The sequence below is a fragment of the Pongo pygmaeus genome, chromosome 9 (genome assembly GCF_028885625.2).
Source record: "Pongo pygmaeus isolate AG05252 chromosome 9, NHGRI_mPonPyg2-v2.0_pri, whole genome shotgun sequence".
Classification (NCBI taxonomy): domain Eukaryota; kingdom Metazoa; phylum Chordata; class Mammalia; order Primates; family Hominidae; genus Pongo; species Pongo pygmaeus.
In genome coordinates this window covers 15,844,832-15,866,118 of record NC_072382.2, presented here as the reverse complement: position 1 = coordinate 15,866,118, position 21,287 = coordinate 15,844,832, and the positions used below count along the sequence as shown (strand labels likewise).

The 21,287-nt window shown below is 38.0% G+C and overlaps 1 pseudogene; it reads right to left on the bottom strand.

Moving 5' to 3' along the window:
• Positions 1–19,427: 19,427 nt before the first annotated feature.
• On the bottom strand, positions 19,428–20,384 carry LOC134740294 (olfactory receptor 5A1-like; annotated as a pseudogene).
• Between the last annotated feature and the right edge of the window lie 903 nt (positions 20,385–21,287).

The window sequence follows — 21,287 nt, the reverse complement described above, 5'->3', positions numbered from 1 at the left end:
AGCCCACCACAGCTCACCAAGGCCGGCTGCCTCTGTTGACTCCACCTCTGGAGGCAGGGCATAACTGAACAAAAGGCAGCAGAAACTTCTGCAGACTTAAACATCTCTTTCTGACAGCTCTGAAGAGAGCAGTGGTTCTTCAAGCATGGCACTTGAGCTCTGAAAACAGACAGACTGCCTCCTCAAGTGGGTCCCTGATCCCTGTGTAGCCTAACTGGGAAACACCTCCCAGTAGGGCCCAATAGACATCTCAAACAGGCAGGTGCCCCTCTGGGACAAAGCTTCCAGAGGAAGGATGAGGCAGCAATATTTGCTGTTCTGCAATATTTGCTATTCTGCAGCTTCCACCATTGATACCCAGGCAAACAGGTTCTGAAGCAAGAGCAAACAAATTCAAAAGCTAGCAGAAGGCAAGAAAATAACTAAGATCAGAGCAGAACTGAAGGAGATAGAGACACAAAAAACCCTTCAAAAAATCAATGAATCCAGGAGCTGGTTTTTTGAAAAGATCACCAAATTGATAGTCCTCTAGCAAGACTAACAAAGAAGGAAAGAGAGAAGTATCAAATGTATGCAATATAAAATGATAAAGGGGATATCACCACTGATCCCACAGAAATACAAACTACCATCAGAGAATACTATAAACACCTCTATGCAAATAAACTACAAAATCTAGAAGGAATGGATAAATTCCTCAACACATACACCCTCCCAAGACTAAACCAGGAAGAAGTTGAATTTCTGAATAGACCAATAACAGGCTCTGAAATTGAGGCAATAATCAATAGCCTACCAATCAAAAAAAGTCCAGGACCAGATGGATTCACAGCCGAATTCTACCAGAGGTACAAAGAGGAGCTGGCATCATTCCTTCTGAAACTATTCCAATCAGTAGGAAAAGAGGGAATCCTCCCTAACTTATTTTATGAGGCCAGCATCATCCTGATACCAAAGCCTGGCAGATACACAACAAAAAAAGTGAATTTTAGACCAATATACCTGATGAACATCAATGCAAAAATCCTCAATAAAATACTGGCAAACTGAATACAGCAGCACATCAAAAAGCTTTTCCACCACAACCATGTTGGATTCATCCCTGGGATGCAAGTATGGTTCAATATATGCAAATCAATAAACATAATTCATCACATAAACAGAACCAATGACAAAAACCACATGATTATCTCAATAGATGCAGAAAAGGCCTTCGATAAAATTCAACAGCACTTCATGCTAAAAACGCTCAAGAAACTAGGTATTGATGGAATGTATCTCAAAATAATAAGAGCTATTTATGACAAAACCACAGCCAATATCATACTAAATGGGCAAAAACTGGAAGCATTCCCTTTGAAAACTGGCACAATGCAGGGATGCCCTCTCACCACTCCTATTCAACACAGTGTTGGAAATTCTGGCCAGGACAGTCAGGCAAGAAAAACAAATAAAGCATAGTCAATTAGGAAAAGAGGAAGTCAAATTGTCCCTGTATGCAGATGACATGGTTGTATATTTAGAAAACCCCATCATCTCAGCCCAAAATTTCCTTAAGCTGACAAGTAACTTCTGCAAAGTCTCAGGATACAAAATCAATGTGTAAAAATCACAAGCATTCTTATACACCAATAACAGACAAACAGACAGCCAAATCACGAGTGAACTCCCATTAACAATGGCTACAAAGACAATAAAATACCTAGGAATCCAACTTACAAGGGATGTGAAGAACCTCTTCAAGGAGAACTACAAAACACTGCTCAATGAAATAAAGGAGTACACAAACAAATGGAAGAACATTCCATGCTCATGGATAGGGAGAATCAATATAATGAAAATGGTCATACTGCCCAAGGTCATTTATAGATTCAATGCCATCCCCATCAAGCTACCAATGACTTTCTTCACAGAATTGGAAAAAAAACTACTTTAAAATTCATATGGAACCAAAAAAGAGCCCACATTGCTGAGACAATCCTTAGCAAAAAGAACAAAGCTGGAGGCATCACGCTACCTGACTTCAAACTATACTACAAGCCTACAGTAACCAAAACAGCACGGTACTGGTACCAAGACAGAGATATAGACCAATGGAACAGAACAGAGCCCTCAGAAACACCACACATCTACAACCATCTGATCTTTGACAAACCTGACAAAAAGAAGAAATGGGGAAAGGATTCCCTATTTAATAAATGGTGCTGGGAAAACTGGCTAGCCATATGTAGAAGGCTGAAACTGGATCCCTTCCTTACATCTTATACAAAAATTATTTCAAGATGGATTAAAGACTTAAATGTTAGACCTAAAACCATAAAAACCCTACAAGAAAACCTAGGGAATAGCATTCAGGACATAGGCATGGGCAAGGACTTCATGACTAAAACACCAAAAACAATGGCAACAAAAGCCAAAATGGACAAATGGGATCTAATTAAACTAAAGAGCTTCTGCATGGCAAAAGAAATTATCATCAGAGTGAACAGGCAACCTACAGAATGGGAGAAAATGTTTGCAATCTACCCATCTGACAAAGGGCTAATATCCAGAATCAATGAAGGGCTAATATCCAGGATCTACAAAGAACTTAATCAAATTTACAAGAAAAAAAACAACCCCATCAAAAAGTGGGCAAAGGATATGAGCAGACACTTCTCAAAAGAAGACATCTATGCAGCCAAAAGACACTTGAAAAAATGCTCATCATCACTGGTCATCAGAGGAATGCAATCAAAACCACAATGAGATACCATCTCATGCCAGTTAGAATGGCAATCATTAAAAAGTCAGGAAACAACAGATGCTGGAGGGGATGTGGAAAAATAGAAATGCTTTTACACTGTTGGTGGGTGTGTAAATTAGTTCAACCATTGTGGATGACAGTGTGGTGATTCCTCAAGAATCTAGAACTAGAATTACTATTTGACCCAGCAATTCCATTACTGGGTATATACCCAAAGGATTATAAATCATGCTACTATAAAGATACATGCACACATGTGTTTATTGTGGCACTATTCACAATAGCAAATACTTGGAACCAAGCCAAATGTCCATCACTGATAGACTGGATTAAGAAAATGTGGCACATATACACCATGTAATACTATGTAGCCATAAAAAAGGTTGAGTTCATATCCTTTGCAGGGACATGGATGAAGCTGGAGACCATCATTCTCAGCAAACTATCACAAGGACAGAAAGCCAAGCACCACATGTTCTCATTCATAGGTGGGAATTGAACAATGAGATCACCTGGACACAAGGTGGGGAACATCACACACCAGGGACTGTCTGGGGGTGGGGGAATGGGGGAGGGATATCATTAGGAGAAATACCTAATGTAAATGATGAGTTAATGGGTGCAGCACACCAACATGGCACATGTATACATATGTAACAAACCTGCACTTTGTGCACATGTACCCTAGAACTTAAAGTATAATAAAAAAAAAGAAAGAAAATGATTCACCAAAAAAAAAGAAATGGATAAATTCCTGGAAACACACAAATTCCCAAGTTTGAATTAGGAAAATTTTGAAACCCTGAACAGACTAATATTGAGTTCTGAAATTGAATTAGCAATAAAAAACCTACCAACCAAAAAAAGCCCTGGACCAGATGGAGTCACAGCAGAATTCTACTGGATAAATAAGGAAAAACCAGTACCAATTCTACTGAAACTATTCCAAAATACTGAAGGGGAGGGACTCCTCCCTAACTCATTCTATGAAGCCAGAATCACCCTGATACCCAACCCAGGAAAATGCACAATGAGAAAAGAGAACTATAGGCCAATATCTCTGATGAACATCAATGCAAGAATCCTCAACACAATGCAAGTAAACTGAGTTCAACAGCAGATCAAAAAGTTAACTCACCATGGTCAAGTAAGCATCAGTCCTGGGATGCAAGGTTGGTTCAACATGCAAATCAATCAATGTGATTCACCACATAAAAAGAATTAAAAACAAAAACAATATGATCATCTCAATAGATGTAGATAAAAGCTTTCAGTAAAATCCAACATTCCTTCATGATAAAAACCCTCAAGAAATTAGACATTGAAGGAACATATCTCAAAATAATGAAAGCCATCTATGACAAACCCACAGCTAGAATTATACTTAATGGGCAAAAACTGGAAGCATTCCCCTGGATAACTGGAACAAGACAAGGATTCCCACTCTCACCACTCTTATTGAACATTATTGGAAGTGCTAGCCTGAGCAATTAGTCAAGAGAAAGAAAGAGAAGGCATCCAAACAGGAAAAAAAGAAGTCAAACTATCTTCTTTCACAGGTAATACAATCCTATACATAGAAAAAATATGTAAAGCCTTCACCAAAAGGCTCCTGGAACTGGTAAATGACTTCAGTAGGTTTCAGGATACAAAATCGATGTCTAAAAATCAGTAGCATTTCTATACACCAATAATGCTCAAGCTGAGAGCCAAATCAGAATGCAATTCTATTTACATTAGCCATACAAAAAAATAAAATATCTAGGAATACATCCAACCAAGGAAGTGAAAGATCTCTACAAGGAGATCTGCAAAACACTGCTAAAAGAAATCATAGGTGACACAAACAAATGGAAAAAAACATTCCATGCTCATGGATTGAAACAATCAATATTGTTAAAATGACCATGCTGCCCAAAGCAATCTATAGATTCAATGCTATTTCTATCAAACCACCAGCATCATTTTTCACAGAACTAGAAAAGACTACTCTTAAATTCAATGGAACCAAAAAGGAGCCAAACAAAGAACTTCAAAGTAGACTACAATGTTACAGTAACCAAAATAGCATAAAAAGGGACAAAAATAGACACATAGGCCAATGGAACAGAATAAAGAACACAGAAATAAAGAAGCATACCTACAAACAACTGATCTTCTACAAAGTCAACAAAAATAACTAATGGGAAAAAGACTCCCTATTCAATAAATGGTGCTGGGATAGCTGGCTAACCATATGCAGAACAATGAAACTGAACACTTACTTTTCACCACATACAAAAATTAACTCATGATGGATGAAAAATTTAAATGTAAGACTCAAACAATAAGAATCCTAGAAGAAAACCTAGGAAACACCATTCTGGACTTTGGCCTTGAGAAAGAAATTATGACTAAGTCCTCAAAAGCAATTGCAACAAAAACAAAAATTAACAAGTGGAACATAGTTAAACTGAAGAGCTTCTGCACAACCAAAGAAACTATCAGCAGAGTAAACAGACAGCCTACATGGGAGAAAATATTCATGAACCATGCATTGATAAAGGTCAAATATCCAGAATCTATAAGAAACTTAAACAATTGAACAAGCAAAAAACAAATTAAAAAATAGGCAAAAGACATGAATAGACACCTCTCAAAAGAAGACATAGAAGCAGCCAACAAACTAAAAAAAAGTTCAACATCACTAATCATCAGAGAAATGCAAATTAAACCCACAATAAGATACCATCTCACAGAAGTCTGAATGGCTCTTATTAAAAAGTCAAATTTTAACACAGATGCTAGCAAAGCTTCAAAGCAAAGGGACTGCTTATACACTGTTGGTGGGAATGTAAGTTAGTTCAGCCACTGTGGAAAGCAGTTCTGAGATTTCTCAAAGAACCTAAAACAGTTACCATTCAACCTAGCAATCCCATTACTGGTTACACATTCAAAAGAAAACAAATGGTTCTACAAAAAGACCTATGCACTTTTGTGTTCTTTGCAAGTTGCAAGACTTGACTCACTATGGGTAAAAAGTATTAGAGGGATAATAGATAAGTGTTTATATAATCTTGAGATGAGAAAGATATCTCTGAAACATAACATCAAATAGAAACAATAGGAAAAATATACAATAAAACAATTTAAAACTTGGTTATGACAGAAAAATCCACTTGTATAAAACATACTTGAAATTCAATTAATGAACTGGGAAATAATAAGCACAAAATATTTTCAAAGACAATGTAGTAAGGCCTTTATGGTTTAAGAATAACTTTAAAATTACCAGTGATTCATGCACAAAATGGTTCTACCTTTCTGGAAAAAATTTGGTTTATATTATCTCTCTCACTTTCTTTCTTACACACACCCCCACCCCTATATGAGCCAGCTATAATGCCAAATGTTAAAAGTAATGAATGGTATTATTTTTATTTTCTTCTTTATAATTACCTGTATTTTCTCAATTTTCTACAACTCCTATATTTATAATTAATTATTAAGATATATCAATCCTTAATATTTAGTAGAGGGTGGAGAGAATGAGAGAGAGAGAATGAGAGAGAGACTTTCCTGAATTTTACTTGCTAGCTCTGTGATGTTTAGCAAGTTATTAACCTCTCTATGCCTCAGTTGCCTCATTTACAAGGGAATCTGTTAATAGTTACTGCCTTGTAGGGTTGTTGCAAGTGTTGAATGACATGAAGGGCTTAAAACAGTAAGGATTTAATAAATGTTAGCAATGATCATTCCCATCACCACTTCTCTCTGCAAAAAAGGAAAAGGGAGAAATTAATGCCCAAGTGTCAAAGAGTTCTTAATAAAATTACTTCCCAAATTAGACTGTCTCCAAGCCTACACTCAAGAATATGATTAATAAATGATTGCATTTGCTTCTATCTTTTATTATTGTGTTATTTCACACTCGGCTGAATTGTAAATTCCTGATGCTTCTTTTTAAGTTGCACCATCACCAAGTGCCCTTAAGATGACAACACTAACTACATATAGCACATGGACTACTGGAGATATTTTACTACTTAATGCTAAGCATCATGGATACTGATACTAACACATTAATAAATGGTTCTTTCACCCAGATTTAGATGTATAACTAAGAAGATCTTATGTTTATCTTGTTTTCATTGTGGTTTTATGAACTTGGAAATCTTTCTGTTTACTATTAGAATAAAGTGTTGTCAATAAAATTTCTCAGGTATTTTATCCAAGATGAGTTATATTTAATGAAAATACTTTGAAAATATAAGCTGTCATTGACAACATCCCCCAAACACAAAGGTAATTGGACAGTTCAATGAAAAAAGTCAAACTGTTGATCAATTATTTGTAATTTGTAATTTGCAATTCTTCAAATTTTTATTACATTCCAGTGACACAGGCCATAATTAAATATATTCTATTTAATCCACCATTTCCAGAAAAGAGCAAAACCTTATAGATTGTTTTTCTTATTTATTATAAAATTTGTCCTGAAAATTTATCTTTTTAAAGTTTGGTAAACTAAAGAAAAAGGATGAATGCTCTCATTCTCTTTCATTACATTTCTTGCATGTGTTCACCATCTCCCTAGAAAACTTGCAGGAGAAAAAGAGACTAATGTAAATATTGGTTGGGGATTTTGCTAGATGGTTTTAGGCAATCAAAATCTTTTCTAGTTCTGATCTAATAAGAAGATGGTCAGTTTGTGGCATTGTGCAGAATACAGAATCAGGTAAAACCAGGAATGTTGTTGAATGAAGAGCACTGTAAATAAAAGAAGGTAAAAAGGAATACTTAGACCAACTAAGACAAACTACCTGTGTTTAGAGTGGGTATTTCTGATTTCTACATTATGTAGGCTGGTGTCTCCAGACCTCCAAGGTCTCCAAAAACAACAATGGAGAGCCATTTGAAGTATTTCAAAAGGTCTAATGGAATTGTACATGAGTACTTTCTCATATCATCTTGCAGTGATGCAATTGGGCTCTTACTACTCAGAAATTATTAATCAAAGCTGTGTATTTAAATAAAAATTAAATCAATGTTATTTCAAAACAGAATTCTTTTTTTAACAGGTGAAAAAAAACAGAAAGTAACAGAGGTCAAATCATATCCTTAAGAAATTGCAGAACTGGAATTCAACACCTATTTTTCATCCCAGAGTAATAACTTGAAATTTTATGTTGAGATTATTATTTTCATTAAGGTCAGAAAATTTCAATAAGGAGAAAGAGAACTCAAAGAAAAGCCCTAGGTGGGGGAAATGGAAACAAAGAAGAGAGAAGAGTTGAATAATGGGAGAGACTGAGGACCATAAACCTCGTTTACTGAAAGAATCAGAGATAATGAGATATCAGAGAAGCAACCATTCCAAGTCTTGCCCGGTGACCTTGACCCAGATCCCTCAAAAAGACACAATTCTTGCCAAAGGTTAAAACTAACTATTTCTTGTACAAAGGAATTTTCCAGGTGGGCCCCATTGCACTCTAAGGTGGGTGCTTTTGGCCACAAAACTTGCTGTTCACTCACAGCAAAAGAGATGACCTCAACTTCAGATCTTCTTAAACGTGCTGTTGAGAGCAGAGAATAAAGGAGAAAAGCCAATTCAATGGAGAAAACATTCCAGGTACTCGCTCTCTGGTGTCATGGTTGTCATGGAGTTTTTGTCCCTGCAGATTTCATGCCCCACTTTGCCATGTCCCAACTGGATTCATTCCCTACTTCCCGATGATCTATATGATGGTCTCATGACTGTAGATTTTCTTTACTAACTTTGGAGTCATTTGAGCTGGAAAGGATATAGGAATCTAGGGATCTTATAGCCCAAACTATCAATTTCAGGTGGAGAACCTGAGGCCAGAGAAGCTAAGGGATTGTCCCAAGATAGGGCAGCTTACAGGTAATACAGCTTGATAACAATAAGTTAAATACATGTACGTATTTGTATTTCTGTGGTATTACTTATAATATCTCCTTTTTCATTTGTGATTGTCTTTATTTGGGTCTCCTCTCTTCTTGATTAGTCTCACTAATGGCTTATCAATTTTTGTTTATTATTTTAAAAACCAAAATTTGTTTCATTTATGCTTTATATCATTTTTGGTCTCTATTTCATTTAGTTCAGCTGTAATCATTGTTATTTCTTTATTTCTGCTAATTTTGCATTTGGTTTGATCTAGCTTTTCTAGTTCCTCATTTAGAATTATTTTCTCTTGCTGAGTTGATACCTTTATCATTATATAATTACCTTCTTTATCCTTTTATTGTTTTTAATTTAAAGCCTGTTTTATCTAATTATAGCTAATTCTGCTTGCTCTTGGTTTCCATTTGTGTGAAATATCTTTTTCCACTGCTTTACTTTCAGTCTGTATGTGTCTTTACAAATAAGATGAGCTTGTTGTAGACAGCTTATGGTTAAGTCATGTTTTTTAACCCATCTTACCAATGTATACCTTTTAAATGCAGTGTTTAATTCTTTTACATTCAAGGTTAGTATTGATAGGTGAGGTTTTGTTCCTGTCATATTATTAATTGTTGTCTAGTTATTTTATACATTCTCTTTTCTCTGTTTTTCTCATTGTTCATTTTTGCTTTTGTGGAATTCTGTAGTGGTGTCACTTGGTTCCTTTCACTTCCTCCTTTGTATTATTGCATTAACAATGAGTTTTATGTTTGTGTGTTTTCATGATGGTGAATACCATTCTTTCACTTTCAAGTTTAGGAATCCTTTGATCATTTCTTCTATTTCCAATCTAGTCGTGGCAAATTCTATCAGCATTTGCTTAACTGGGAAAGAGTATTTCTCCTGAAGCTTAATTCTTGCTGTATATAGAATTCTTGGCTACTAGTTTGCTTTTTTCTTTCAACACTTGGAATATGTCATTTCACTACCTTCTTACCAGCAAAGTTTCTGCTGATAAGTCTGCTGTTATTCTGAAGTAGTTTCCTTTGTAGATGACTAGATGTTTTTCTCTTGCCAATTTTAGAATTTGTTCATTCATTTGATTTTACACAATCTAATAATAATATACCATGGCAAACTCATTAAGGCATCGTATTTTTCTGGGGATCAATGAGCCTCTTTTATTCAGATGTCTAAATTTCTTGATATACTTTGGAGGTTTTTATACATTATTTCATTAATAGATTTCCTAAACTTTTTTCCTCAGCAATACCAATAATTTATTATTTAGGTCATTTTAGATAGTCTCAAAAGTCTTGAAGGCTTTGTTTATTCTTTTTTATTTTTTTCAGACTGTATTATATTTTTAAAACCTATCTTCAAGTTCTGATTCTTCCTTCTGCTTAATCTAGTCTATTCTTGAAGGCTTCAAATGTATTTTGTAATTCTTGCAATAAAATTTTCAGTTCCAGAATTACTGATTTTTTATGATATCTATCTCCTTGGTAAATTTCTCATTCATATCTTAAAATGATTTTCTGATTTGTTTGTATCAATTTTCAGATTTCTCTTGAAGTTCATTGAGCTTCTCTAAAATCAATATTTTGAATTTTTATCTGGAACTTTTAGAATTTATTTGTGTTTAGCCTTTATTGCTGGAGAATTATTGTGGTTTTTTGAGGGTGTGGTTTTTTTAATTATACTTTAAGTTTTAGGGTACATGTGCACAACGTGCAGGTTTGTTACATATGTATACATGTGCCATGTTGGTGTGCTGCACCCATTAGCTCATCATTTAACATTAGGTATATCTCCTAATGCTATCCCTCCCCCCTACCCCCACCCCACAACAGGCCCCAGTGTGTGATGTTCCCCTTCCTTTGTCCATGTGTTCTCATTGTTCAATTCCCACCTATGAGTGAGAACATGTGGTGTTTGATTTTTTGGCCTTTCGATAGTTTGCTGAGAATGATGGTTTCCACCTTCATCCATGTCCCTACAAAGGACATGAACTCATCATTTTTTATGGCTGCATAGTATTCCATGGTGTATATGTGCCACATTTTCTTAATCCAGTCTATCATTGATGGACATTTGGCTTGGTTCCAAGTCTTTGCTATTGTGAATAGTGCTGCAATAAACATACATGTGCATGTGTCTTTATAGCAGCATGATTTCTACTCCTTTGGGTATATGCCCAGTAATGGGATTGCTGGGTCAAATGGTATTTCTAGTTCTAGATCCCTGAGGAATCACCACACTGACTTCCACAATGGTTGAACTAGTTTACAGTGCCACCAACAGTGTAAAACTGTTCCTATTTCTCAACATCCTCTCCGGCACCTATGGTTTCCTGACTTTTTAATAATCACCATTCTAACTGGTGTGAGATGGTATCTCATTGTGGTTTTGATTTGCATTTCTCTGATGGCGAGTGATGATGAGCATTTTTTCATGTGTCTTTTGGCTGCATAAATGTCTTCTTTTGAGAAGTGTCTGTTCATATCCTTCAGCCACTTTTTGATGGGGTTTTTTTTTCTTGTAAATTTGTTTGAGTTCATCGTAGATTCTGGATATAAGCCCTCTGTCAGATGAGTAGATTGCAAAATTTTTCTCCCATTCTGTAGGTTGCCCATTCACTCTTATGGTAGTTCCTTTTTTAATTAGATCCCATTTGTCAATTTTGGCTTTTGTTGCCATTGCTTTTGGTGTTTTAGACATGAAGTCCTTGCCCATGCCTATGTCCTGAATGGTATTGCCTAGGTTTTCTTCTAGGGTTTTTATGGTTCTAGGTTTCACATTCAAGTCTTTAATCCATCTTGAATTCATTTTTGTATAAGGTGTAAGGAAGGAATCCAGTTTCAGCTTTCTACATATGGCTAGCCAGTTTTCCCAGCACCATTTATTAAATAGGGACTCCTTTCCCCATTTCTTGTTTTTGTCAGGTTTGTCAAACATAAGATGGTTGTAGATATGCAGCATTATTTCTGAGGGATCTGTTCTGTTCCATTGGTCTATATCTCTGTTTTGGTACCAGTACCATGCTATTTTGGTTACTGTAGCCTTGTAGTATAGTTTGAAGTCAGGTAGCCTGATGCCTCCAGCTCTGTTCTTTTGGCTTAGGATTGACTTGGCAATGTGGGCTCTTTTTTGGTTCCATATGAACTTTAAAGTAGTTTTTTCCAATTCTGTGAAGAAAGTCATTGGTAGCTTGATGGGGATGGCATCGAATCTATAAATTACCTTGGCAATACCTAATTTATTGAGAGTTTTTAGCATGAAGGTTGTTGAATTTTGTCAAAGGCCTTTTCTGCATCTATTGAGATAATCATGTGGTTTTTGTCATTGGTTCTGTTTTTATGCTGGATTACGTTTATTGATTTGCATATGTTGAACCAGCCTTGCACCCCAGCGATGAAGCCCACTTGATCATGGTGGATAAGCTTTTTGATGTGTTGCTGGATTGGGTTTGCCAGTATTTTATTGAGGATTTTTGCATCGATGTTCATCAGGGATATTGGTCTAAAATTCTCTTTTTTTTGTTGTGTCTGTGCCATGGTTTGGCATCAGGATGATGCTGGCCTCATAAAATGAATTAGGGAGGATTCCCTCTTTTTCTATTGATTGGAATAGTTTCAGAAGGAATGGTACCAGCTCCTCCTTGTACCTCTGGTAGAATTCGGCTGTGAATCCATCTGGTCCTTGACTTTTTTTGGTAGGTAAGCTATTAATTATTGCCTCAATTTCAAAGCCTGTTATTGGTCTATTCAGAGATTCAACTCCTTCCTGGTTTAGTCTTGGGAGGTTGTATGTGTCAAGGAATTTATCCATTTCTTCTAGATTTTGTAGTTTATTTGCATAGAGGTGTTTATAGTATTGTCTGATGTTAGTTTGTATTTCTGTGGGATCAGTGGTGATATCCCCTTTATCATTTTTTATTGCATCTATTTGATTCTTCCCTCTTTTCTTCTTTATTAGTCTTGCTAGTGGTCTATCAATTTTGTTGATCTTTTCAAAAAACCAGCTCCTGGATTCATTGATTTTTTGAAGGGTTTTTTGTGTCTCCATTTCTTTCAGTTCTGCTCTGATCTTAGTCATTTCTTGCCTTCTGCTAGCTTTTGAATGTGTTTGCTCTTGTTTCTCTAGTTCTTTTAATTGTGATGTTAGGGTGTCGATTTTAGATCTTTCCTGCTTTCTCTTGTGGGCATTTAGTTCTATAAATTTCCCTCTACACACTGCTTTGAATGTGTCCCAGAGATTCTGGTATGTTGTGTCTTTGTTCTCATTGGTTTCAAAGAACATCTTTATTTCTGCCTTCATTCTGTTATGTACCCAGTAGTCATTCAGGAGCAGGTTGTTCAGTTTCCATGTAGTTGAGTGGTTTTGAGTGAGTTTCTTAATCCTGATTTCTAATTTGATTGCACTGTGGTCTGAGAGACAGTTTGTTATAATTTCTGTTCTTTTACATTTGCTAAGGAGTGCTTTACTTCCAATCATGTGGTCAATTTTGGAATAAGTGTGGTGTGCTGCTGAGAAGAATGTATATTCTGTTGATTTGGGGTGGAGAGTTCTGTAGATGTCTATTAGGTCTGCTTGGTGCAGAGCTGAGTTCAATTCCTGGATATCCTTGTTAACTTTCTGTCTCATTGATCTGTCTAATGTTGACAGTGGAGTGTTAAAGTCTCCCATTATTTTTGTGTGGGAGTCTAAGTCTCTTTGTAGGTCTCTAAGGACTTGCTTTATGAATCTGGGTGCTCCTGTACTGGGTGCATATGTATTTAGGAGAGTTAGCTCTTCTTGTTGAATTGATCCCATTACCATTATGTAATGGCCTTCTTTGTCTCTTTTGATCTTTGTTGGTTTAAAGTCTGTTTTATCAGAGACTAGGATTGCAACACCTGCCTTTTTTTGTTTTCCATTTGCTTGGTAGACCTTCCTCCATCCCTTTATTTTGAGCCTATGTGTGTCTTTGCACTTTAGATGGGTCTCCTGAATACAGCACACTGATGGGTCTTGACTCTTTATCCAATTTGCCAGTCTGTGTCTTTTAATTGGGGTATTTACCCCATTTACATTTAAGGTTAATATTGTTATGTGTGAATTTGATCTTGTCATTATGATGTTAGTTGGTTATTTTGCTCGTTAGTTGATGCAGTTTCTTCCTAGCATTGATGGTCTTTGCAATTTGGCATGTTTTTGCAGTGGCTGGTAGTCGTTCTTCCTTTCCATGTTTAGTGCTTCCTTCAGGAGCTCTTGTAGGGCATGCCTGGTGGTGACAAAATCTCTCCATATTTGCTTGTCTGTAAAGTATTTTATTTCTCCTTCACTTATGAAGCTTAGTTTGGCTGGATATGAAATTCTGGGTTGAAAATTCTTTTCTTTAAGAATGTTGAATATTGGCCCCCACTCTCTTCTGGCTTGTGGAGTTTCTGCTGAGAGATCAGCTGTTAGTCTGATGGGCTTCCCTTTGTGGATAACCCTACCTTTCTCTCTGGCTGCCCTAAACATTTTTTCCTTCATTTCAACTTTGGTGAATCTCACAGTTATGTGTCTTGCAGTTGCTCTTCTCGAGGAGTGTCTTTGTGGCATTCTCTGTATTTCCTGAATTTTGATGTTGGCCTGCCTTGCTAGATTGGGGAAGTTCTCCTGGATAATACCCTGCAGAGTGTTTTCCAACTTGGTTCCATTCTCCCTGTCACTTTCAGGTACACCAATCAGACGTAGATTTGGTCTTTTCACATAGTACCATATTTCTTGGAGGCTTTGTTCATTTCTTTTTATTCTTTTTTCTCTAAACTTCTCTTCTTGCTTCAATTCATTCATTTGATCTTGCATCACTGATACCCTTTCTTCCAGTTGATTGAATCAGTTACTGAGGCATGTGCATTCATCACGTAGTCCTCGTGATGGTATTCAGCTCCATCAGGTCTTTTAAGGACTTCTTTTCCTTGGTTATTCTAGTTAGCCATTCGTCTAATTTTTTTTAAGGTTTTTAACTTCTTTGGATGGATTCGAACTTCCTCCTTTAGCTCAGAGTAGTTTCATCATCTGAAGCCTTCTCTCAACTCATCAAAGTCATTCTCCATCCAGCTTTGTTCCATTGCTGGTGAGGAGCTGCATTCCTTTGGAGGAGGAGAGGCACTCTGATTTTTAGATTTTCCAGTTTTTCTGCTCTGTTTTTTCCCCATCTTTGTGGTTTTATCTACCTTTGGTCTTTGATGATGGTGATGTACAGATGGGGTTTTGGTGTGGATGTCCTTTCTGTTTGTTAGTTTTCCTTCTAACAGTCAGGACCTCAGCTGCAGGTCTGTTGGAGTTTGCTGGAGGTCCACTCCTAACCCTGTTTGCCTGGGTATCAGCAGCAGAGGCTGCAAAACAGTGAATATTGGTGAACAGCAAACGTTGCTGCCTGATCGTTCCTCTGGAAATTTTGTCTCAGAGGAGTACCCAGCCATGTGAGGTGTCAGTCTGCCCCTACTGAGGGGTGCCTCCCAGTTAGGCTACTTGGGGGTCAGGGAGTCGTTGAGGACTCCCTTGACCAGGCTACCTGAGGAGGCAGTCAGTCTGTTCTCAGATCTCCAGCTGCGTGCTGGGAGAATCACTACTCTCTTCCAAGCTCTCAGACAGGAAAGAACATTTAAGTCTACAGAGGATTCTGCTGCCTTTTGTTTGGCTATGCCCTGCCCCCAGAGGTGGAGTCTACAGAGGCAGGCAGGCCTCCTTGAGCTGCGGTGGGCTCCACCCAGTTTGAGCTTCCTGGCCACTTTGTTTACCTACTCAAGCCTTGGCAATGGTGAGCGCCCCTCCCCCAGCCTCACTGCCACCTTGCAGTTTGATCTCAGACTGCTGTGCTAGCAATGAGTGAGGCTCTGTGTGTGTAGGACCCTCCAAGCCAGGCATGGGATATAATCTCCTGGGGTGCCATTTGCTAAGACCATTGGAAAAGCACAGTATTAGGGTGGGAGTGACCCGATTTTCCAGGTGCCATCTGTCACCCCTTTCTTTGACTAGGAAAGGGAATTCCCTGACCCCTTGTGCTTCCCAGGTGAGGTGATGCCTCACCCTGCTTTGGCTCATGCTCAGTGTGCTGCACCTACTGTCCTGCACCCACTTTCCAACACTCCCCAGTGAGATGAACCCAGTACCTCAGTTGGAAATGCAGAAATCACCCATCTTCAGCATCGCTCACACTGGGAGCTGTAGACTGCAGCTGTTCCTATTCGGCCATCTTGGCTCCACCCCTGAGGGTGTGGTTTTGAGGGTGTGAGGGTTACCTAGCTTTTTCATGTATCTCGTGTTTTTAGTTGCTTTCTGCACACCTGATGTAACAGTTCTTTTTATTTTTGAATTTACTTAGGGGAGAACTTTTTTCTTAAAGTTGTGACAACTCTGTTGATTGGGTGTAGCCTTCTGGCTTTACTGCTGGGTGTATGCAATAGTGAAGATGCTGTATGTTATTTGGCTAGCCTCAGTGTGTTAGGGTACAGTTATTTATGGGGGCAGTGGTGAACTTGTGCTCCAGTTTGAATGCCAGATTCATCCATCTTCAGATTAAGTGATGGTGAATTAAGCATGTCTATCCTTGTGACCTGGGGAAGCATATCCTAACACCTGTGTTGGTGGATCCAGGAAGATCAGTTCTGTGGCCTCTGAATGATGTTTCTGGATTCTGGTTGTAATAGCAGTGTACTGGGTAAGTGAGTGGGTTATTTTGCTCCTGGGTTGCTTGGGTATAGTGGATGATGGTGGTGGCAGTGGTAGTAAGATGTCCTTCTAGTTTCCATACACTGTACTTTTTTATTGGAAGTGGTTGCAATGGACTGCTCAAACCAGCCTCCAGGCCAATAGATGACAGTTGCAGGTTGGAGCTAGCCAAGCTGGTAGCAGTATTCCAAGCTTTGTGCCCTGGGAGAAGTACTCAGGTGTCTCAAGTGGTGGACTGAGCTGTGAAACATCCAGAAGCCTAGATCCTACAATCTCAGGGGGTATTAAAACTGGGTGGACCCAGACCAGGCAGTCTTGCTCTCAGGTTCCCTAACAGGGTGTGCATGCACCAGCTGTGACTAGGGAGTGGGATGGTCCTCAGTCCTCTGGTGAAATGCTTGGGTGAAAGGTGATCACTGCTGTGTTGATGTTCTGCCACTGGGGGATGGTGCTGGTACCTATAATTACTGCTTTGACCAGTGAGTTGGGGGCTTGTGCCCTCTCATGCCCCAGTCCCAAAAGGGCCTCCTCCCCTGTCCTGGCTTTTGTAGCTGACCCAGCTGTTTAGTCAGTCCTAGCAGTTCTCACCCACCCTGTAATTCAGCCCCAAGCCACAGGAGTTCCTGTTGAGCTCAGTACCAAGTCTCTACATCAATTCTTATCCTGCTCATGTCTGAGATGTTTGCCCAGTTCCAGAACCAGCAGCTGGAGTTCTTGCCATGCTTGGTTCTCAGTTCTGGTTGTGAGAGCACTTTCCCACTCAAGCCATGGTTCCCCAAGCCACAGTCCAAGTCTCCCTAATGCTGAAGACTGCTGTTTTTGGTTCCCAGGATCATGCACAGTTTTTTTTAAGAGATAGGATCAAAAATGGTGCCTTACTGTGGCTGCATAGGTCTGAGGAAGAGAGAGACACTCCCTGGAGTAGTTCCTTCTCACAATATCCCAGCTGCTCCCTAAGTTAGATTCAAGGATTGGGTGCACAAAGGTGCTTGCCCATGTCCTGGATTGTATAGTTTCATCAGTGGGAAAAGAGACCCACAGAAAAGCATTCACTCACCCTCTCCCATACTGGAGATTCACTCTCAGTTTTTGACCAGTCCTGGCCATGCAGGCTGACTGTTTTTCTTCTGTTGAACTCCCATGTTCCTTCTTGGATAATATATTTATGTTGTCATTGTTGTTTTGGTTCTCCAAGATAGGTGAGGCATGCTGAAAATGCATCTAACAAGCCATCATTTGACCCAACAATTTTTCTTCTGAGACCCTATATGAAGACGATTATACATGTACATAAGGATGTGTGCATATGTATTTTCATTGTGTTAATGCCTTTTAGAGGTCTCTCAAATAATCTTATTACTTCACTTAAATTCAAAAATCAAGTTTAGATTCTGTTGAGCTGAAATGCTTACTAGCTGCCTCCTCATTGGCTCTATGGTCATCTAATTTTTCACAAGGGCACCAAAAGACACAATGAGGAAAGGATAGTCTCTTTAATAAACAGTGCTGAGAAAACTAGATTTTCTCATGCAAAAAATGAATTTGGACCTTTATGTTACATCATATACAAAAATCAACTGGAAATGGATTAAAGACCTACATGTAAGACCTGAAACTCATATAAGAAAATATAGGGGAAAAGCTCTTTGACATTGGCCTTTGCAATTATTTTTCTGAATGGCAAACCAAAAGCTCAAAATACAAAAGCAAAAAGAAATAAATGGAACTACATCAAACTAAAAACTTCTGCACAGCAAAAGAAGCAGTCAACAAAATTAAAAAGCAAGCCATAAATTGGGGGAAAATGTTGCAAACTATATAGCAGATAAGAGTTAATACCTAATATTTATAAGTCATAATATTTAATAGCAAAAAAAATACAACCTGATTTTTAAAATGGATATAAGACCTGAGTATACATTTATCCAAAGAGGAAACAAAAATGGCCAACAGGTATATGAAAAGGTGTTCATCATCACTGATCATCAGAGAAATGCAAATCAAAACCACAATGAGATACCATCTCACACCAGTCAGAATGGCTACTAGTAAAAAGTAAAAAAAAAACAGATGCTGGCAAGGTTGCGGAGAAAATGGAGCACTTATACACTGTTGGTGGGAGCATAAATTGGTTTAACCATTATGGAAAGCAGTATGGTGATTCCCCAAAGAGCTGAAAACAGAACTACCATTTGACCCAGCAATCCCATTACTGAGTATATCCTTAGAGGAACATAAGTCATTCTACCATAAAGACACATGCACACGAATGTTCATTGCAGCACTACTCAATGAACAAACAATAGCAAAGACATGAAATATAAATGCCCATCAAAGACAGACTGGATAAAGAAAATGTGGTACCTATACAGCATGGAATACTATGTAACCATGAAAAAAGAATGAGATTATGGCTTTTGTGGGAACATGGATGAAGCTGGAGGCCATTATATTTAGCAAAGTAACACAGAAACAGAAAACCAAATGCCACATGTTCTCACCTATGAGTGGGAGCTAAATGATGAGAATGCATGAACACTAACAAGGGAACAACAGACACTAGGGCCTAATGAGGGTGTAGGGTGAGAGGAAGGAGAGGAACAGAAAAAATAACTATTGGGTACCAGGCTTAGTATCTGGGTGACAAAATAATCTGTACAACAAACCCCCGTGACATGAGTTTACCTATATAACAAACCTGCACATGTTCTCTCAACCTAAAATAAAAGTTAAAAAAGAAAAGAAAAGAAATGAAGAAAACACAGTATGGCATCCTAAGTTCTTGTCATTTCTCTACACATAATATTTACCAGCCATTTGTTCTCAAAAACATAATCACATTTTAGGGTTTAATCTACCTGGGTTCTCATCATGGAAACTGACTTTTTAAACTGTATTCAATGTCAGTGACACTGTCTCAAACAGATCACTTGGTGGTGGCTGACTACAATGGCACCAGAAATCCAGGAAGTAAAGTTTGTACTTCTTCTCTCTACCTAGCTATTCTTGTGACATACAAAGAGTCACTTACATATTCTTGTTTCTATCTTCGTTATAGAAATAGCAATATCTACCCAAATGTTGTTCTTACTAATGTAAATGTGTTGCTCCATTTGTCACCCTCTTGAGGGCCCCTTTGATTTCCTTGTTCCTCAAACTATAGATCAGAGGGTTTAACATGGGGATAAGGATAACATAGAACACTGAGAGCACCTTGTCCTGCTTCATGGAGTGGCTAGAGCTAGGATGCATGTACACAGAAAGGGCTATGCCATAGAAGACAGCCACAGCTGCCAGGTGGGAGGCACAGGTATTGAAGACCTTGGCACGACCTTTGGTTGATGATATTTTCAGTATGGAAGCTACAATGAAACCATAAGACAAAAGGATAACAAGCAAAGAGACCAACCCAACAAAAATAGCTACCAGAAAAAGAATCATATGGCTGATAAAGGGGTTGGAGCAAGACAAGGAAATAATCTGAAGTATGTTACAGAAGAAATGTTGAATGATATTTGGCCCACAGTAGTAGAGATTAAAGTAAGGGACTGTATGAACTAAGCTACTAAGGAATCCACCCCCATAGACTCCAGCTACCATCTAACAGACACTAGGGACCATGATTGCTGAGTACTGCAGGGGGCTGCCAATGGCCACATATCTGTCACAGGCCATGGTGACCAAGAGGCAGCACTCAGCCAGACTCACCCAGGCCCCAACAAAATACTGAGTGGCACAGGCAAGGAAGGAAATTGTCTTCTTATCTTTTAAGAAGACTGAAAGCATCCTTGGGCTGATGGTAGAAGAATAGCAGATGTCTATAAATGACAGGAAACTGAGAAAAAAGTACATGGGTGTGTGCAGGTGAGAGTCTATTCTGATGAGGATGATAAGACCCATGTTCCAAATCAGGATCACAAGATAGATCACCAGGAAGCCTGGAAAGAGGATGCGTGGCAGCTCTTTTTCATCTGAGAGTCCTAGGAGAACAAACATGGCCACAGAGTTGTGGTTCCCACTCACTTCCATGGATCTGCTTGGTGCCATCTGCTGAGAAAAAGGAATGAGAAGGAAATGGGTTTATTCCCAGAAAAGAAAAAGAAACACTATTTTTTTCAGTCATGAAGCTGGCTAAATATAGAACCTTGAATCATCAATGTTGAGTTAATTTGTGTCTTTCATATACACAATCATGAAACTTTACTGAAAATTTTTTAGATAACTGTCATGCTGTCTTTGGGGACAAAGACAGTAAATAAGCATAATTAATATGATACCACCTAAAATGTCTTAATTTCTTGTGTTCCTATTTTACAAATACATGAGACTTTGAAGATATGCTAAATTAAGAAAATTCTGTCATTTCTCTATACAGTTGACCCTTGAACAACATGGATTTGAACTATGGAGCTCCACTTATACATGAAATTCTTTTCAATAAGTACAGTGGAAAATATTTTAGAGATCTGTAACAATTTGAAAACAATTCACAAATAAATTACATAACCTAGAAATATCAAAAATATAAAGACAAAGTTAGGTATGTCACAACCACATAAAATATATACAGATATTAGTCTCTTTTATCATTTGTTATCACAAAATATACAAAGATCTATTATAAAAAGTTAATTTTAAAAAAAGTATAATGAACAGAAATTTATTGGCTCACAGTTCTGGAAGCTGGAAATTCTAAGATTAAGATCAAGGGGCTAACATCTGGCAAGGGACTTCTTGCTGTGTCATAACAATGACAGAAGAGCAAAGAGAGGGCAAGAAAGAGAGTAAAAGAGGGCCAACTTCCCCCTTTTATAATGAACTGTCTCCCTTGATAATGGCATTAATCCATTCTCTCCACCTTCATGGCCTAATCACATTTCATTGGGCCTCATCTCTTAACACTGTTGTAAAAAGTTAAAATTTATCAAAACTTACATTCACAGACACAAC